This window comes from Trachypithecus francoisi, unplaced genomic scaffold, assembly GCF_009764315.1.
Source record: "Trachypithecus francoisi isolate TF-2019V2 unplaced genomic scaffold, Tfra_2.0 Lachesis_group0, whole genome shotgun sequence".
Lineage (NCBI taxonomy): Eukaryota > Metazoa > Chordata > Mammalia > Primates > Cercopithecidae > Trachypithecus > Trachypithecus francoisi.
In genome coordinates, this window is record NW_022681453.1 from 195,732,385 (window position 1) to 195,749,588 (window position 17,204).

The 17,204-nt window shown below is 47.9% G+C and overlaps 1 pseudogene; it reads right to left on the reverse strand.

Moving 5' to 3' along the window:
• Positions 1 to 388: 388 nt before the first annotated feature.
• LOC117078956 overlaps positions 389 to 17,204 on the reverse strand; it is a 32,030-nt pseudogene continuing 15,214 nt past the window's right edge.

Sequence of the window (17,204 nt, forward strand, 5' to 3'; positions counted from 1 at the left end):
TTTGTGTGTGTGTGTGTGTAGAGATGGAGCCTTTGCTATGTTGCCCAGGCTGGTCTCAAACTCCTGGCCTCAAGTGATCTTCCCTCCTTGGCCTCCCAAAGTATTGGGATTACAGGCGTGATCCACTGCCCCCAGCCTGGTTAATATTTTTTAGTGATCATGGTGTATATTAGAAATTCTTAGAAAGTAAGAAATGCTACAAAATGTTTCTAAATGTAGTGCCATTTTCTTGAATACTGAATGAATTCATTTATAAGCCAGTTAGTAAACCACTAGCAACTTCAGATTGTCCATGTTAGCAGAACAGCAAACACGTGGATGAATCAGTGTGGCCAGTCACAGCACCAGCCCTGCCCCAGCTGACTTACTCCTAATCACTGGGAAATTATTTGTTTTTTTCCTTTAATCTCTGGGTGACTCAAGTGTGTAGTCACCAATCTGGAAGAAGGTCAGGATCTTGAGTCCACTGAGATAGGCCCCAGCAGGGACCATGGCTGAAAAGGAACCCAGACTCAGTTGCATCTGCAAGGAGGACTCACTACAGGAAAGAGGGAGTGCTTCTGAGGGAGGGAGGTGCTCCCTGCCTCCGGCCTCCGGCCTTGTTCCCGTGAGCGGTCGTTTAGAGCAGGGGTTTCATCCCTTTAAGGTCTTTGTATTTGCACAGGAGTCAGTTTGTTTACTGCTGCCACTTTAGTCAGTAACCTTTAGCCTACTAATGGTGCTTATTTTATTTTTCTTTTCATCTTTTAGTGTTACTAGGCCCTGCTGGCAAACAGAATTGAGGGGAGCCTGCCCAGCAGGGAGGAACGAGGAGCCACAGCAAGGATCCAGCGTCTGGGACTCAGCTGAGCCTTTCCTGCCCCAAGGCAGGTGGCCTGGGGAAGTCCTTGATCTTGAACCAGCCGGTGATGGTCTGCGGGGAGCCCCACCTTCAAAGTCAGAAATCCCCACGATTCCTCTGGGGCCTCTTCAGCCGGAGGAAGTTGATGAGCCTAAGAGGCTTCCTGGAAAAGCTGCCCGGGGCTCCCCAGCCAAGGCTCCAGCTCTGAAAGGCAGGGTGAAACGGGCTAGAGCGTGGAGTTGCCCACGGGGGCAGTGGAGCGTGGCACACTCAGCGTGGACTACAAGGAACTGAAGGACAAATGAGGGAACTCTCAAAACAAGCTATGGAGTGAAAAAAAGAAAGTCACCAAACCACGTGTAGCACACACTGCCATTTATTAGAACGCACTCGCATAAAAACACTGAACCAGTGCTTTGGGAGGCCGAGGCAGGAGGATTGCTTGAGGCCGGGAATTCCAGACCGGCCTGGGCAACAAAGTGAGACCCTGTCTCTAGCACCCGTAGTCCCAGCTATTCTGGCAGTTGAAGCAGGAGGATCACTTGAGCTCAGGAGTTTGAGGCTGCAGTGAGCTATGATGGCCCCACTGCACTCTGGCCTGGGCCACTGAGTGAGACCCTGTCTCTTTAAAAAAAAAAAAAAAAAAAAAAAAGCAAACAGGCTGGGCCTGGTGGCTCACACCTGTAATCCCAGCACTTTGGGAGGCCAAGGTGGGTGGATCACCTGGGGTCGGGAGTTTGAGAACAGCCTGGCCAATATGGTGAAACCTGTCTCTGCCAAAAATACAACAATTAGCTGGGTATGGTGGCGTGCACCTGTAATCCCAGCTACTTGGGAGGCTGAGGCAGAAGAATCGCTTGAACCTGGGAGGCAGAGGTTGCAGTGAGCTGAGATCACGCCACTACACTCCAGCCTGGGTGACAAGTGCAAAACTCTGTCTTAAAAAAGAAAACAAGACAAAAACAATAGCAAAACTAGTAACTGGAGAGGGTTTCTAAAGAATAAACTGACCTGATGGACAAAGATATACATGTATATATATATGCACCATATATAAACACAATTGAGAGTCTTTTTTTTTTTTTTTTTTTGAGACGGAGTCTTACTGTCACCCAGGCTGGAGTGCAGGTGCGTGATTTTGGCTCACTACAATCTCCACTTTCCAGATTCAAGCGGTTCTCCTGCCTCAGCCTCCTGACTGGCTGGGATTACAGGTGTGTGCCACCACGCCCAGCTAATTTTTTGTATTTTTAGTAGAGCCGGGGCTTCACCGTGTTGGCCAGGCTGGTCTCGAACTCCTGACCTCCACCCGCCTTGGCTTCCCAAAGTGCTCAGATTACAGGCATGAGCCACTATGCCCGGCCACAATTTAGAGTCTTTATAAAGATAGGCTCCAAATAAAATTCAATGTCTCTCCCCAAGGACATAGAAAAGAGAGTGGTCACGGCCAGGCATGGTGGCTCACGCCTGCAATCCCAGCATTTTGGGAGGCCAAGGCAGGCAGATCACAAGGTCAGGAGTTCAAGACCAGCCTGGTCAATATGATGAAACCCCATCTCTACTAAAAATACAAAAATTAGCCAGGCGTGGTGGCAGGCACCTGTAATCCCAGCTACTCGGGAGGCTGAGGCAGGAGAATCTCTTGAACCTGGGAGGCAGAGGTTGTAGTGAGCCAAGATCGTGCCACTGCACTCCAGCCTGGGCGACAGAGTAAGACTCTTGTCTCAAAAAAAAAAAAAGAGGCACCTTGAGTTTCCTAAGGGTAGAGGCCATGTCAGGTGAACATCCCTTTTATTCACAGGAAGAGGGAAGGGAAGAAGCAAGCATCTGTAGCAGGTGTCTCGTTCCAGGCTCCGTGCTGGGCGGCCTGAGAGCTCACAGCAGCCTGGGGGTTAGCTCGGTGTCTTGTTTTACAGATGCCGAAACTGATGGGCTGCAGTGAGTGATATGAGAAACTTCTTTCAGAATTACGTGCTGTGTGAAACATTACGGGACTTAGTTACTTAAATATGTTTGGAAATTCAAGACCACAGATTAAGAATGTAGACATTATGTCATCACACTTGGTTTTTAATCACAGCTCCTCCGCCTATTAGCTTAAGGACTTTAAACGTATTATTTAATGTCTCTAAGCCTAGGTTTTCATATTTTTAAACTAGTGCTGATTATAAGCTGCCTCTTAGGTTGTTGTGAGGATTGAATAAAATAAAATGAGTAAAGTAGAAAAAAAATAGGAAATTTGCTTCAGGGGACAGTTGAAAATCTGGGTTGAGGCTGTGTGTGGTGGCTCACGCCTGTAATAACAGCACTTTGGGAGGTTGAGGAGGGCAGATCACCTGAGGTCAGAAGTTCGAGACCAGCCTGGCCAACATAGCAATGTCCTGTCTCTACAAAAAATAGAAAAATTAGCCAGGCATGGTGGCACACACCTGTAATCCCAGCTACTTGGGAAGCTGTGGCAGGAGAATCGCTTGAATCCAGGAGGCAGAGGTTGCAGTGAGCTGAGATTGTTCCACTGCACTCCAGCCTGGGCAACAGAGCAAGACTTTGTCTCAATAATAATAATAATAATAATAGTAAAAAAATAATAAATAGGGAGTTACAGGGATCATGCGGACGGGAGGCAGGACGGGATTGCAGCTGTGACACAGATGGACAGAGCAGCTACGGAGGCCCACAGAGTGAGTTTTTGCTCCAGAATGATTGCAGGAATAAAGCAGGAAAGCTGAGAGGACCCACAGACCCCCTGAAGGAAGCAGATTGCTCCTGCAGGACCCAGGAGACACCCCAAATACTGTGCTGGTATCCATGGCTGAGAGACTCTCAGACAGTTCACATCACAGGACTCTGTGCAGAGAACCCCCAGTACCAGCCTGGAGCCTGGTAGACCTGCTGGGTGGCTACATCCCAAAGACAGATGACAATCACTATAGCTCAGCTCTCAGGAAGCCACATCCATAGGAAAAGGAGGAGAGTAGTATGTCAACGGAACACCCTGTGGGACAAAAGAATCTGAACCACAGCCTGGAGCCCTAGACCTTCCCTCTGACAGAGCCCACCCAAATGAGAAGGAACCAGAAAACCAACCCTGGTAATACGACAAGACAAGGTTCTTTAACACTCCACAAAATCACACTAGCTCACCAGCAATGGACCCAAACCAAGAAAAAAATCCCTGGTTTACCTGAAAAAGAATTTAGGAAGTAAGTTATTAAGCTAATCAGGGAGGCACCAGAGAAAGGCGAAGCCCAATGTAAGGAAAAAAATGATACAAGCAGTGAAGGAAGAGATGTTCACGGACGCAGCATAAACACAAAAACAATCAACTTCAGGAAACACTGGACACGCTTAGAGAAATGCGAAACACTCTGGAAAGTCTCAGCAACAGAGTTGAACAAGTAGAAGAAAGAAATTCGGGGCTCAAAGACAAGGTCTTTGAATTAACGAAATCCAACACAGACAAAGAAAAAAGAACAAGAAAATATGAACAAAGCCTCCAAGGAGTCTGGGATTATGCTAAACACCCAAACCTAAGAATAATCAGTGTTCCCGAGGAAGAAGAGAAATCTAACAGTTTGGAAGACATATTTGAGGAAATAATGGAGGAAAACTTTCCTGGCCTTGCTAGAGATCTAGACATCCAAATATAAGAAGCTCAAAGAACATCTGGGAAATTCGTCGCAAAAAGATCATCGCCTAGGCACACAGTCTATCTAAAGTCAAGACAAAGGAAATAATCCTAAGAGCTGTGAGGCAAAAGCACTGGGTAACCTATGAAGGAAAATCTACCAGATTAACAGCAGATTTCTCAGCAGAAACCCTACAAGCTAGAAGGGATTGGGGTCCTATCTTTAGTCTCCTCAAACAAAACAATGATCAGTCAAGAATTTTGTGTCCGGCGAAACTAAGCTCCATATACGAAAGAGAGAGGTTTTTTTTTTTGAGACAGAGTCTCGCTCTGTTGCCCGCCCAGGCTGGGGTGCAGTGGCACAATCTCGGCTCACTGCAAGCTCCGCCTCCTGGGTTCAGGTCATTCTCCTGCCTCAGCCTCCCGAGTAGCTGGGACGACAGGCGCCCACCACCAGGCCCAAATAATTTTTTGTATTTTTAGTAGAGATGGGGTTTCACTGTATTAGCCAAGATGTTCTTGATCTCCTGACCTTGTGATCTGCCCGCCTCAGCCTCCCAAAATGCTGGGACTGCAGGCTTGAGCCACCGCACCCTGCCTAAGAGACAGTCTTTTTCAGGCAAACAAAGGCTGAGAGAATTTGCCACTACCAAGCCAGCACTACAAGAACTGCTAAAAGGAGCTCTAAACTTTGAAACAAATCCCGGAAACACATCAAAACAGAACCTCTTTAAAGCATAAACCTCACAGGCCCTATAAAACAAAAACACAATTTAAAAAACAGAAACAAAACACAAAGTCATATAGACAACAAATAGCATGATGAATGGAATAGTCCCGCACATCTCTTTTTATTTTTTTTTTGAGACGGAGTCTCGCTCTGTCGCCCAGGCTGGAGTGCAGTGGCCGGATCTCGGCTCACTGCAAGCTCCGCCTCCCGGGTTCCCGCCATTCTCCTGCCTCAGCCTCCCGAGTAGCTGGGACTACAGGTGCCACCACCGCACCCGGCTAGTTTTTTGTATTTTTTAGTAGAGACGGGGTTTCACCATGTTAGCCAGGATGGTCTCGATCTGCTGACCTCGTGATCCACCCGCCTCGGCCTCCCAAAGCCTCGGCTGGGATTACAGGCTTGAGCCACTGCGCCCAGCCTCACACATCTCAATACTCACATTGAATGTCAATGACCTAAATGCTCCATTTAAAAGATATCGAATTGCAGAATGGGTAAGAATTCACCAACCAACGATCTGCTGCCTTCAGGATACTCGCCTAACACATAAGGACTCGCACAAGCTTAAGGTCAAGGGGTGGAAAAAGACATTTCAGGCAAATGGACACCAAAAGTGAGGTGGGATAGCTATTCTTTAATCAGACAAAACAAACTTTATTTTATTTATTTATTTATTTATTTATTTATTTATTTATTTATTTTGAGACGGAGTCTTGCTCTGCCACCCAGGCTGGAGTGCAGTGGCCGGCTCTCAGCTCACTGCAAGCTCCGCCTCCCGGGTTCACGCCATTCTCCTGTCTCAGCCTCCCGAGTAGCTGGGACTACAGGCGCCCGCCTCGTCGCCCGCTAGTTTTTTGTATTTTTTAGTAGAGACGGGGTTTCACCGTATTAGCCAGGATGGTCTCGATCTCCTGACCTCGTGATCCGCCCGTCTCGGCCTCCCAAAGTGCTGGGATTACAGGCTTGAGCCACCGCGCCCGGCCAAAACAAACTTTAAAGCAACAGCCGTGGAAAAAGACAAAGAGGGACATTATATAATGTAAAAGGTCTTGTCCAACAGGAAAGTACCACAGTCCTAAACATACATGCACGTATCCCTGAAGCTCCCAAATTTATACAACAATTACTAATAGACCTAAGAAATGAGATAGCAACCCAGTAATAGTGGGGGACTTCAATACTCCACCGACAGCACTAGACAGGTCATCAAGACAGAGAGTCAACAAAGAAACAATGGATTTAAACTATACCCTGAAACAAACGGACTTAGTATATACACAGAACATTTCATCCAACAGCCACAGAACACACATTCTGTTCAACAGCCCACGGAACTGTCTCCAAGACAGACCATACAATAGGCCAGAAAACGAGCCTCAATGAATATAAGAAAATTGAAATTCTGTCAAGCACTCTCTCAGGGCCACAGTGGAATGAAACTGGAAATCAACTCCAAAAGGAACCTTCAAAACCATGCAAATACATGGAAATTAAATAACCTGCTCCTGGATGATCATTGAGTCAAAAATGAATTCAAGATGGAAATTAAAAAATTCTTCAAACTGAACAATAGTGACACAACCTATCAAAACTTCTGGAACACAGCAAAGGCAGCGCTAAGAGAAGAGTTCACGCTCTGGAACACGGCAAAGACAGCGCTAAGAGGAGAGTTCACGCTCTGGAACACGGCAAAGGCAGCGCTAAGAGGAGAGTTCACGCTCTGGAACACGGCAAAGGCAGCGCTAAGAGGAGAGTTCACGCTCTGGAACACGGCAAAGGCAGCGCTAAGAGAGAGTTCACGCTCTGGAACACGGCAAAGGCAGCGCTAAGAGGAGAGTTCACGCTCTGGAACACGGCAAAGGCAGCGCTAAGAGGAGAGTTCACGCTCTGGAACACGGCAAAGGCAGCGCTAAGAGGAGAGTTCACGCTCTGGAACACGGCAAAGGCAGCGCTAAGAGGAGAGTTCACGCTCTGGAACACGGCAAAGGCAGCGCTAAGAGGAGAGTTCATGCTCTGGAACACAGCAAAGGCAGTGCTAAGAGGAGAGTTCATGCTCTAAATACCTACATCAAAAAGTCTGAGGCTGGGCATGGTGGCTCAGGCCTGTAATCCCAGCACTGTGGGAGGCTGAAGTGGGCAGATCACGAGGTCAGGAGATCCAGACCATCCTGGCTAACACGGTGAAACCCCGTCTCTACTAAAAATACAAAAAATTAGCCAGGTGTGGTGGTGGCACCTGTAGTCCCAGCTACTTGGGAGGCTGAGGCAGGAGAATGGCGTGAACCCAGGAGGTAGAGCTTGCAGTGAGCTGAAATGGCGCCACTCACTCCAGCCTGGGTGACAGAGCCAGACTCCGTCTCAAAAAAAGAAAAGCCTGAAAGAACACAAACAATCTAAGGTCACACCTCAAGGAACCATAGAAACAAGAACAAACCAAACCCAAACCCAGCAGAATAAAGGAAATAACCAAGATCAGAGCAGAACTAAATAAAATGGAAACCAATAAACAAAACAACACAAAAGATAAATGAAACCAAAAGCTGGTTCCTTGAAAAGACAAAAAAAATGGATAGACCATGAGCAAGATTAATCAAGAAAAGAAGAGAGGGCCGGGTGCGGCGGCTCATGCTTGTCATCCCAGCACTGTGGGAGGCCGAGGCAGGTGGGTCGCCTGAGGTCAGGAGTTTGAGACCAGCCTGGCCAACATGGTGAAACCCCGGCTCTACTCAAAATACAAAAATTAGAGGAGAGTGGTGGCGGGCGCCTGTAATCCCAGCTACATGGGAAGCTGAGATGGGGCAATCACTTGAACCCGGGAGGCGGAAGTTGCAGTGAGCAGAGATCACGCCATTGCACTCCAGCCTGGGCAACAAGAGGGAAACTCCATCTCAAAAAGAAAAAAAAGAAAAAGTAAGAAGAGAAAAAATTCAGATAACCTCACTAAGAAACAAAACAGGAGATACTACAACTGACACCACAGAAATGCCAAAGATCGTTCAAGGCTACTGTGAACACCTTTATATGCATAAACTAGAAAACCAAGAAGAGATGGATAAATTCCCGGAAAAATACATCCTCCTAGCTTAAATCAGGAGGAATTAGATACCCCAAACAGACCAAAAACAAGCAGAAAGATTGAAATGGTAATTAAAAAATTACCAACAAAAAAATAGTCCAGGACCAGATGGATTCACAGCAGAATTCTATCCGACATTCAAAGAAGAATTGGTACCAATCCTACTGAAACGATTCCACAAGAGAGAGAAAGAGGGAACGCTCCCTAAATCATTCTGTAAAGCCAGCATCACCCTAATACCAAAGCCAGGAAGATTAAAAGAAAACTAACCAAAAAGGAAAACTACAGACCAACATCCCTGATGAACACAGATGCTAAAATCCTTCACAAAATATTAGCCAACTGAGGCCGGGCGCAGTGGCTCAAGCCTGTAATCCCAGCACTTTGGGAGGCCGAGACGGGCGGATCACGAGGTCAGGAGATCGAGACCATCCTGGCTAACACGGTGAAACCCCGTCTCTACTAAAAAAATACAAAAAACTAGCCAGGTGAGGTGGCGGGCGCCTGTAGTCCCAGTTACTCGGGAGGCTGAGGCAGGAGAATGGCCTAAACCTGGGAGGCGGAGCTTGCAGTGAGCTGAGATCCGGCCACTGCACTCCAGCCCGGGCGACAGAGCGAGACTCCATCTCAAAAAAAAAAAAAAAAAACAAAAAAATTAGCCAACCGAATCCAACAACATATCAAAAAGAGAATCCACCATGATCGAGTGGGTTTCATACCAGGGATGCAGGGACGGTTTAATATACGTAAGTCAATAAATGTGATACACCAATTAAAAACAAAAATCACACGATCATCTCAATAGTTGCAGAAAAAGTATTTGACAAAACCCAGCATCGCTTTATGATTAAAAGTCTCAGTAAAATTGGCATACAAAGGACATACCTCAATATAATATAAGCCACCTAGGCAAGGTGCGGTGGCTCCCCCCTGTAATCCCAGCACTTTGGGAGGCTGAGGCGGGCAGATCACCTGAGGTCAGGAGTTTGAGACCAGCCTGACCAACATGGTGAAATGCCGGCCCTACTAAAAATCCAGAAATTAGCTGGGCGTGGTGGTGGGCACCTGTAATCCCCGTTACATGGCAGGCTGAGGCAGGAGAATTGCTTGAACCTGGGAGGCAGAGGTTGCAATGAGCCAAGGTTGCACCCCTGCACTCCAACCTGGGTGACAGAGCGAGACTCTGTCTAAAAAACAAAACAAAAACAAAAAATAACAACAACAACGAAAAAGAATGACACAACGGACTTTGGGGACTTGGGGGGAAGAGTGGGAGGGGAGTGAGGGATAAAATACTATGAATAGGGTTCAGTGTGTATTGCTCGGGTGATGGGTGCACCCAAATCTCACAAATCACCACTAAAGAACTTACTCATGTGACCAACACCACCTCTTCCCTAATAACCTATGGGGAAAAAGATAAGAATATATAGAAAGTTAAAAAACAATTTTGAAAAAGAAAATCTGGGTTCACAGTTGGTGGGCCAGTGGCACACGCCTGTAGTCGCAGCTACTTGAGAGGCTGAGGCGGGAGGATCACTTGAGCCCAGGAGTTTGAGGCTGCAGTGAGCTATGGTGGTGCCACTGCACTGTAGCCTGGGTAACAAAGCAAGACTCCATCCCTCAAAAGAAAAAAAAGATCTGATTCAAATCTAGCATTATCTGGCTCCCAAGCAACTAACAGCAGCAACGACTAGCAATGGCCGCTGCTACTCATGGCTACCTGGGCTAAGCACTTTACAAATGTGATGTCGTTTAATCCTCATAAAGATGACAGGTTTTTTGTTTTTTGGGTTTTTTTAGATGAAGTCTCACTCTGTCGCCCAGGCTGGAGTGCAGTGGTGCCATCTCAGCTCACTGCAACCTCCGCCTTCCGGGTTTCAGCAATTCTCCTGCCTCAGCCTCCCAAGTAGCTGAGACTACAGGTTCCTGTCACTATGCCTGGCTAATTTTTGTATTTTTGTAGAGATGGAGTTTCACTATGTTGCAGGCTTGTCTTGAACTCCTGGCCTTGTGATCTGCCCGCCTCGGCCTCCCAAGGTGTTGGGATTACAGGCGTGAGCCACTGTGCCCAGCTGGATAGGTTTTATTATTTACATTTTACAGCTGAAGAAAATGAGTTGCAAGGGAGGCCGAGTAAGCCCAAAGTCACCTAGGTCTGTCTCATTCCATTCTCTTCACCATGTCACTCTATGGCCAGTCTCCTCCACACCCAGGAGTCTCTAGCCTACTCCCGCAGGGGAGATGCTGTCTGAACCTCAAAGAATTGGAAAGGGAGAGGGCAGCCACACAGAGCTCCCGCTGACATCCACCACTCTAGACTGGGTTAGTGGATCAGGCTGACTGGTGTTGGGGGCCAGGGGTACATGGAATCCTATGGCCATCTGGATGTCAGCAAGCGCAGGGCACAGTGGCTCACACCTGTAATCCCAGCCAGAGGAGGAGGATCACTTGAGACAAGGACTTCAAGATCAGTCTGGGCAACATAGTGAGACCCCATCTCTACAAAAGTTAAACATTAGCTGAATGTGGTGGCCTGGACCTGTAGTCACAGCCACTTGGGAGGCTGAGGTGGGAGGATCGCTTGATCCCAGGAGGTGGAGGCTGCGGCAAGTTTTCTGATAGAGATGCTCTTCAGAGTCTGGAGGTCAAAGAGACAGAAAGACGGACAGGGATCCTACTTGTGTTGTGGGATGAATTGTGCTCTCCAAAAAGTTATGTTCAAGTTCTAACTCCTAGTACCTGTGCACGTGACCTTGTTTGGAAATAGGGGTCTTTGCAGATGTAATCAAGGAAGATAAATTCATAATGGATTAGGGTGGGCCCTATACTCAACGACTTACAGGAGGAGGGACCCCTATGTGGAGATAGAGGTAGGGATGGAGCGATGAGCTACAGCCCAGAGCATATCAAGGATACACAGCAACCCTGAAAAGCTAGAAGGAGGCTAGGAAGGACTCTTCCCTAGAGCCTTCAGAAGGAGCATGGCCCTGCTGACTTAGGACCTCTGACTGCAGAACTGTGAGAGAATGAATTTCTGTCGTTGTAAGCCATCTGGTTTGTGACTACGTGTTACGAAAAGCTGGAAAACGAATACAGTTTGGTCGTTCCATAGGGATTGGATAATCACACCCAGAACATGCTAATTATTGTCAACATGTCATGTGGGCTTGGGTAGTGGGACAGAGTTTTATCCTTTTCTTTCTTTTGTTTTTGAGATGGAGTCTTGATCTGTCCCCCAGGCTGGAGTGCAGTGGCACGATCTCGGCTCACTGTAACCTCCGTCTCCCTGGTTCAAGCGATTCTCCTGCCTCAGGCTCCTGAGTAGCTGGGACTACAGGTGCATGCCGGCACACTCAACTAATTTTTGTAGTTTTAGTAGAGATTGAGGGCAGGTTCCACCATGTTGGGCAGCCTGGTTTCGAACTCCTGACCTCAAATGATCTACCCGTCTTGGACTCCCAAAAGTGCTAGGGTTACAGGCATGAGCCACCATGCCTGATTGTGAGTTTCATCCTTGACCCTAATTTATTTTATTATCCTCTTGGATGAAAATGAAGAACGTCTACCATTCAAATGGGTAGATTGTGCAAAACCTGGAGAGATGGTTAGTACGGAAGACAGGATCTATATTCAAAAACACCTCAAAGAACAGCAAAAATGCACTAAGACCTACAACGTGAAATGCAACTGGACAAAGTTCTTGATGTAGGTTCAAGAGTCAGTTGCACGAATGGAGGATGAGGAATCCCTGGCTTGATGATGGCTCACGTAATACAAGGTGTTGGCTGCAAGCTGAGTATGAGTCAACAATGCATTCAGTCATTTGAAAAGCCAGTGCATCTGTAAGTGACTTCACTGCCAAGCAGAACTGAGCTGAGCATGCCACCGGCCTCTGGGCGGATCGGATCACACCTGGAGCTTCATTCAGCCCTTGGTGCCGAATGTTAGTGCCACATGTAGGACACTGCTCAGCATCCAGGAAAGACAGCCAGAAAAGTGAGGGGTCTGGAAACTGTCATGAAAGACGATCAGGAGAATTCGTGTTGTTCTGAGGCAGAAATTTAAAGAAAAATAAGTACTGCATTTATTGACTTGAAGGATAGTAACAGGCTGGGCTATAAAAAGGGTGTGGTGACCTAGTCTGAGAACAGGCTCCAGACACCCGCGAGCATGGTGAAAAAACAAAAAAACCCCAAGACCAGATTCCTTGGCTGTCTCTCCTTCTCTAAACTAGTAATTGTGACTATGTTTGCCAATGCTTGTACTTAGTAAGATTTGTAAGTTTCTGTTTTCTTCGGACTCAGCTGCAAGGTCACCCGCTACGCAAGGCCACAAGTCGTGCCAAGTCAGTAGTTATGCCACAGATTAGAGAGCCTGCCACCGCATGGTTGGCTGCCTTCGTGCTGGCCTCTGTAAGCTAAACCCTGTCTTTGTTCAATGCTCAGCTTTTTGGATACGAATCCTCTGAGCGGGTGCACCTTAAATAAATACCCTCCTGTTTCCCTTATCGGTCTCTCCAGTCTTCTGCTCCCCACAGCAGTTTCCCCTGAAGATGAGAAGACGTGGGAAGAGGGGACATCTGTACACGCTGGCCTGCTGTCGTGAAGCACAAGGAGTGGGTGTTCTAGAAGAATGGTTCTTAACTAGCGGCTCCTGTGCTGGTGAGGACAAGCAGTAGTCTCAGTCTTTTTTTTGAGACAGGGTCTTGTTCTGTTGCCCAGGCTGGAGTGCAGTGGCACAATCTCAGCTCACTGCAACCTTCACCCCCCAGGTTCAAACAAGCACGTCTGGCTAATTCTTGTATCTTTAGTAGAGACGGGGTTTCACTAAAACCCGAGGCCAGGCTGGTCTCGAACTCCTGACCTCAAGTGAGTCGCCTGCCTTGGCCCCCCAAAGTGCTGGGATTACAGGGGTGAGCCATCGTGCCTGGCCTAGCCTCAGTCTTCAGACACAAGGAGAACTGTTGGTTTTGCAGCATCTTCTCTCTTTCTAATGAAAGCACCCATATTTTTCTTTGTGAGACCACTCTGCCCCCACTTTGTCCATGGTTCCAGGGGTCGGCATAGGACTGGGATTTAGCCAATCTGAGTGCTCTGTTCCTTTGGCCACAGCGATCTATTCAAGGGTGGGTACGTGACCCAAGCCAGACTGAGTGTCTGTGTTAGTCTGTTCTCACACTGCTGTAAAAAGATACCTGAGGCTGGATGAGTGCAGTGGCTCACGCCTATAATCCCAGCACTTTGGGAGGCTGAGGCAGGTGGATCACCTGAGGTCAGGAGTTTGAGACCATCCTGGCCAACATGGTGAGACCCGTCTCTACTAAAAATACAAAATTAGCCAGGTGTGGTGGTGCGTGACTGTGGTCCCAGTTACTCAGGAGGCTGAGGCGGGAGAATTGCTTGAATCCAGGAGGTGGAGGTTGCAGTGAGCTGAGTTCACACCACTGCACTCCAGCCTCAGTGACAGATCAAGACTCCATCTAAAACCCTGAGACTGTGTAATTCATAAAGAAAAGAAGAAAGAATTTTAATTGGCCAGATGTGGTGGCTCACACCTGTAATCCCAGCATTTTGGGAGGCAGAGGCTGGTGGATCACCTGAGGTTGGGAGTTCGAGACCAGCCTGACCAACATGGTGAAACCTCATCTCTACTAAAAATTCAAAAATTAGCCAGGCGTCTTGTTAGGTGCCTGTAATCCCAACCACTGCACTCCAGCCTGGGCGACAAGGGCAAAACTCCATTTCAAAAAAAAAGAAAGAAGAAGTTTAATTGGTTCACAGTTCTGCAGGCTGCACAGGAAGCACGATGCTAGCCTCTTCCTGGCTTCTGGGGAGGCCTCAGGAAGCTTCCAATCATGGCAGAAGGCGAAGGGGGAGCAGGCACATCACATGGCAGGAGTAGGAGTAAGAGAGAGAGACCGAGGGACGGTGCCACACACTTTCAAACGGCCAGATCTCTCGAGAGCTCACTATGGAGAACAGCACCAAGAAGTTGGTGCCAAACCACTCATGAGAAATTCATCCCTATGATCCAACCTCCTCCCACCAGGCCCCACTTCCAACACTGGGGATTATGGTTCAACAGGAGATTTGGGTGGGGACACAGATCCAAACCATGTCAGTGTCTATCTGAGGCATTTGGTTGCAACTACCAGGTAGAGACACTCTTTTTCCCTTGGGAGCACTAAGCTGGCAGTATAGAATCCTGCAACTGCTGGAGGCCAGTGTGCTCAGGTCTGAGAGGAGTCTGTTTAAGAGTGAAGTTAACACAGGGAATGGAGCCAAGAAATGTAGACAGCAAGATCTCTGTTGGTGCCATGTGAACACCTGGATCCAGCCATGCCTGAATTCCATCTGTGAACCTCTTGGACATGACACATTATGATCCCCACTGATTCTTTCCCCATCTGAGTTCAGGCTTTGTTGTTTGCAAGCACGTGTCCTAGTTCCTCACATCCACCTGCAAGTATAGCAAAAGCTGTAGGATGAAAACATCATTCGGTAGGAATTCTAATGGCTCACACTTTTTGAGCACCGTCCATATGTAGACATTGTGGTAGATTTTTTTTTTTTTTTTCCCCGAGGCAGAGTCTTCCTCTGTCGCCCAGGCTGGAGTGCAGTGGCACAATCTCAGCTCACTACAATCTCCGCCTCCCGGGTTCAAGCGATTCTCCTGCCTCGGCCTCCTGAGTAACTGGGATTACAGGTGCCCGCCACCACGCCCGGCTAATTTTTGTATTTTTAGTAGAGACGGGGGTTTCTCCATGTTGTTCAGGCTGGTCTCAAACTCCTGACCTCAGATGATCCTCCCGCCTCGGCCTCCCGAAATGCTGGGATGACAGGCGTGAGCCATCACGCCTGGCCGTGGTAGATTTGTATAATTTGTAATACAGTTATACTTGAACATAGTTTTATGAGTTTACTTGGTGTGAAAACCCCTGTCCTTTGCAACTCAGACTCCTTTTTCTACTCCTCAGAGGAGTAGAAACCAATACCCCAAAATATGGTGCTTTGACATAGGGCACTGGAGAAGCCTCGAGGTCTCTCTGACCTTTCCCCAAAGAAGCTGAAGTTTTTTAATTGGTCAAGATCCAGACCCACAGGGAACAATTATTTGTAAAGCCAGGAACGTAACCAAACCTGAACAGAACTCTCCACAAAATAGTGTGTAAACTGACCTCTCTTCCTAGATCCATTTACTTTCCCTAGTAATCCTTTATCCCCCTCTTTTCCTGCATCCCATAAACTGTGTTGCCAGGATGCTGTGTGAGCTTCTGAACCCCACTGGGGCGTGGGTGCTCTGACTCTCCCCATCTGCATGTAAATCAATTTTATGCCTTTTTTCTATTAATTAACTGGCCTCATGGCAATGATTTTCAGGGAACCTCTATGGAGCCTTGGCCCCTACAGTGGCAACCACTGTCATTTTTTCCAGGTGATTCATTTTTTCAGACAGGTCTCTCTCTGTCGCCCAGCCTGGAGTGCAGTGGTGTGATCTTAGCTCACTGCAGCCTCAACCTCCAGGAGCTCAGGTATGCTCCTGCCTCAGTCTTCTGAGTAGCTGGGCCCGCAGGCATGCACCACCACACTTGGCTAATTTTTAAAATTATCTGTAGAGACGGGGGTCTTCCTGTGTTGCCCTGGCTGGTCTTGAACTCCTGGGCTCAAGTGATCCGCCCACCTCAGCCCCCCAAAGTGCTGGGATTACAGGTTTGAGCCACTGCGCCCAGTCTCAGATAAATCTATTGAGTTTTCACTGCGAATGATTAGGATGTAGCTCATTTTGGCTCTCTCTGTCTCCGCCACGCAGAACACTTTCCATCCTCCTCTTCCTCCTGATTTAGTTACTTTGCGATTTTGTTTAGATGCACATTCACTGCTTATGCTTTTTTTTTTTTTTTTTTGAGATGGAGGCTCGCTCTGTCACCCAGGCTGGAGTGCAGTGGTGTGATCTCGGCTCACTGCAACCTCCACGTCCCAAGTTCAAGCAATTCTCCTGCCTCAGCCTCCCGAGTAGCTGGGATTACAGGTGCCCAACACCATGCCCAGCTAATTTTTGTATTATCAGTAGAGACGGGGTTTCACCATGTTGGTCAGGCTGGTGCCCTTGGACATTCAAAGGTGTGGGCCAAGCTAAGTTTGGGAGAAATGTAGTTCATAGTTTAAATGATAATAGCCCTTTCGGAAACTAAATTGCCTTTGTAAAACTAATCAAAGGCCCCCGGGTTAGGAGGAGGAAAGGGGCATGGATTCCACCAAGATGTGGGTGCTGAGAGCTGACTCCCAGCAGAAGTCACAAGATTTGCAACTTCCCCAATTGCTCCTGAAATAACATCACTATTGTTAAGACCTAAGATTGGCCTTTTGAGATCTCTTCTCAGGGTTTCACGTTACTGATGACCGGAAGGCCCCACCCAAACCAGCAACCCCTCTATGGCCACTACCCAGAGGCTGACTCAGAACACCAGGGCCAATTTCCACGCCCTTGTGATTTTGCCCCCACAACTGACCAGCAGCCCACACCCCCCAGTCCCCTGCCCACCAAACTCTCCATACCAGTCCCCAGCCTTCGAATTTTGGGGCAGGCTGATTTGAGTAATAACAAAACTCTGGTCTCCCGTTTCGCTGGCTCTACGTGTATTAAATTCTTTCTCTATTGCAATTCCCCTGTCTTAATAAATCAGCTCTAACTGGGCAGTGGCAAGAAGAGCACCCTGTGCAGTTACAGATTCTCGTGGTTTGAGGAGTCAGTCAGAGGCAGGCGTGGTGGTGAGCACCTGGATTCCTGGCTACTCGGGAGGCTGAGGTGCGAGAGTCACTTGAGCCCAGGAGTTTGAGGCCGCACTGAGCTGTGACTGTGCCACTGCACTCCAGCCCGGGCGATAGAATGAAAAATAAACTAAAAACTATCTCTGAAAAATAAATTA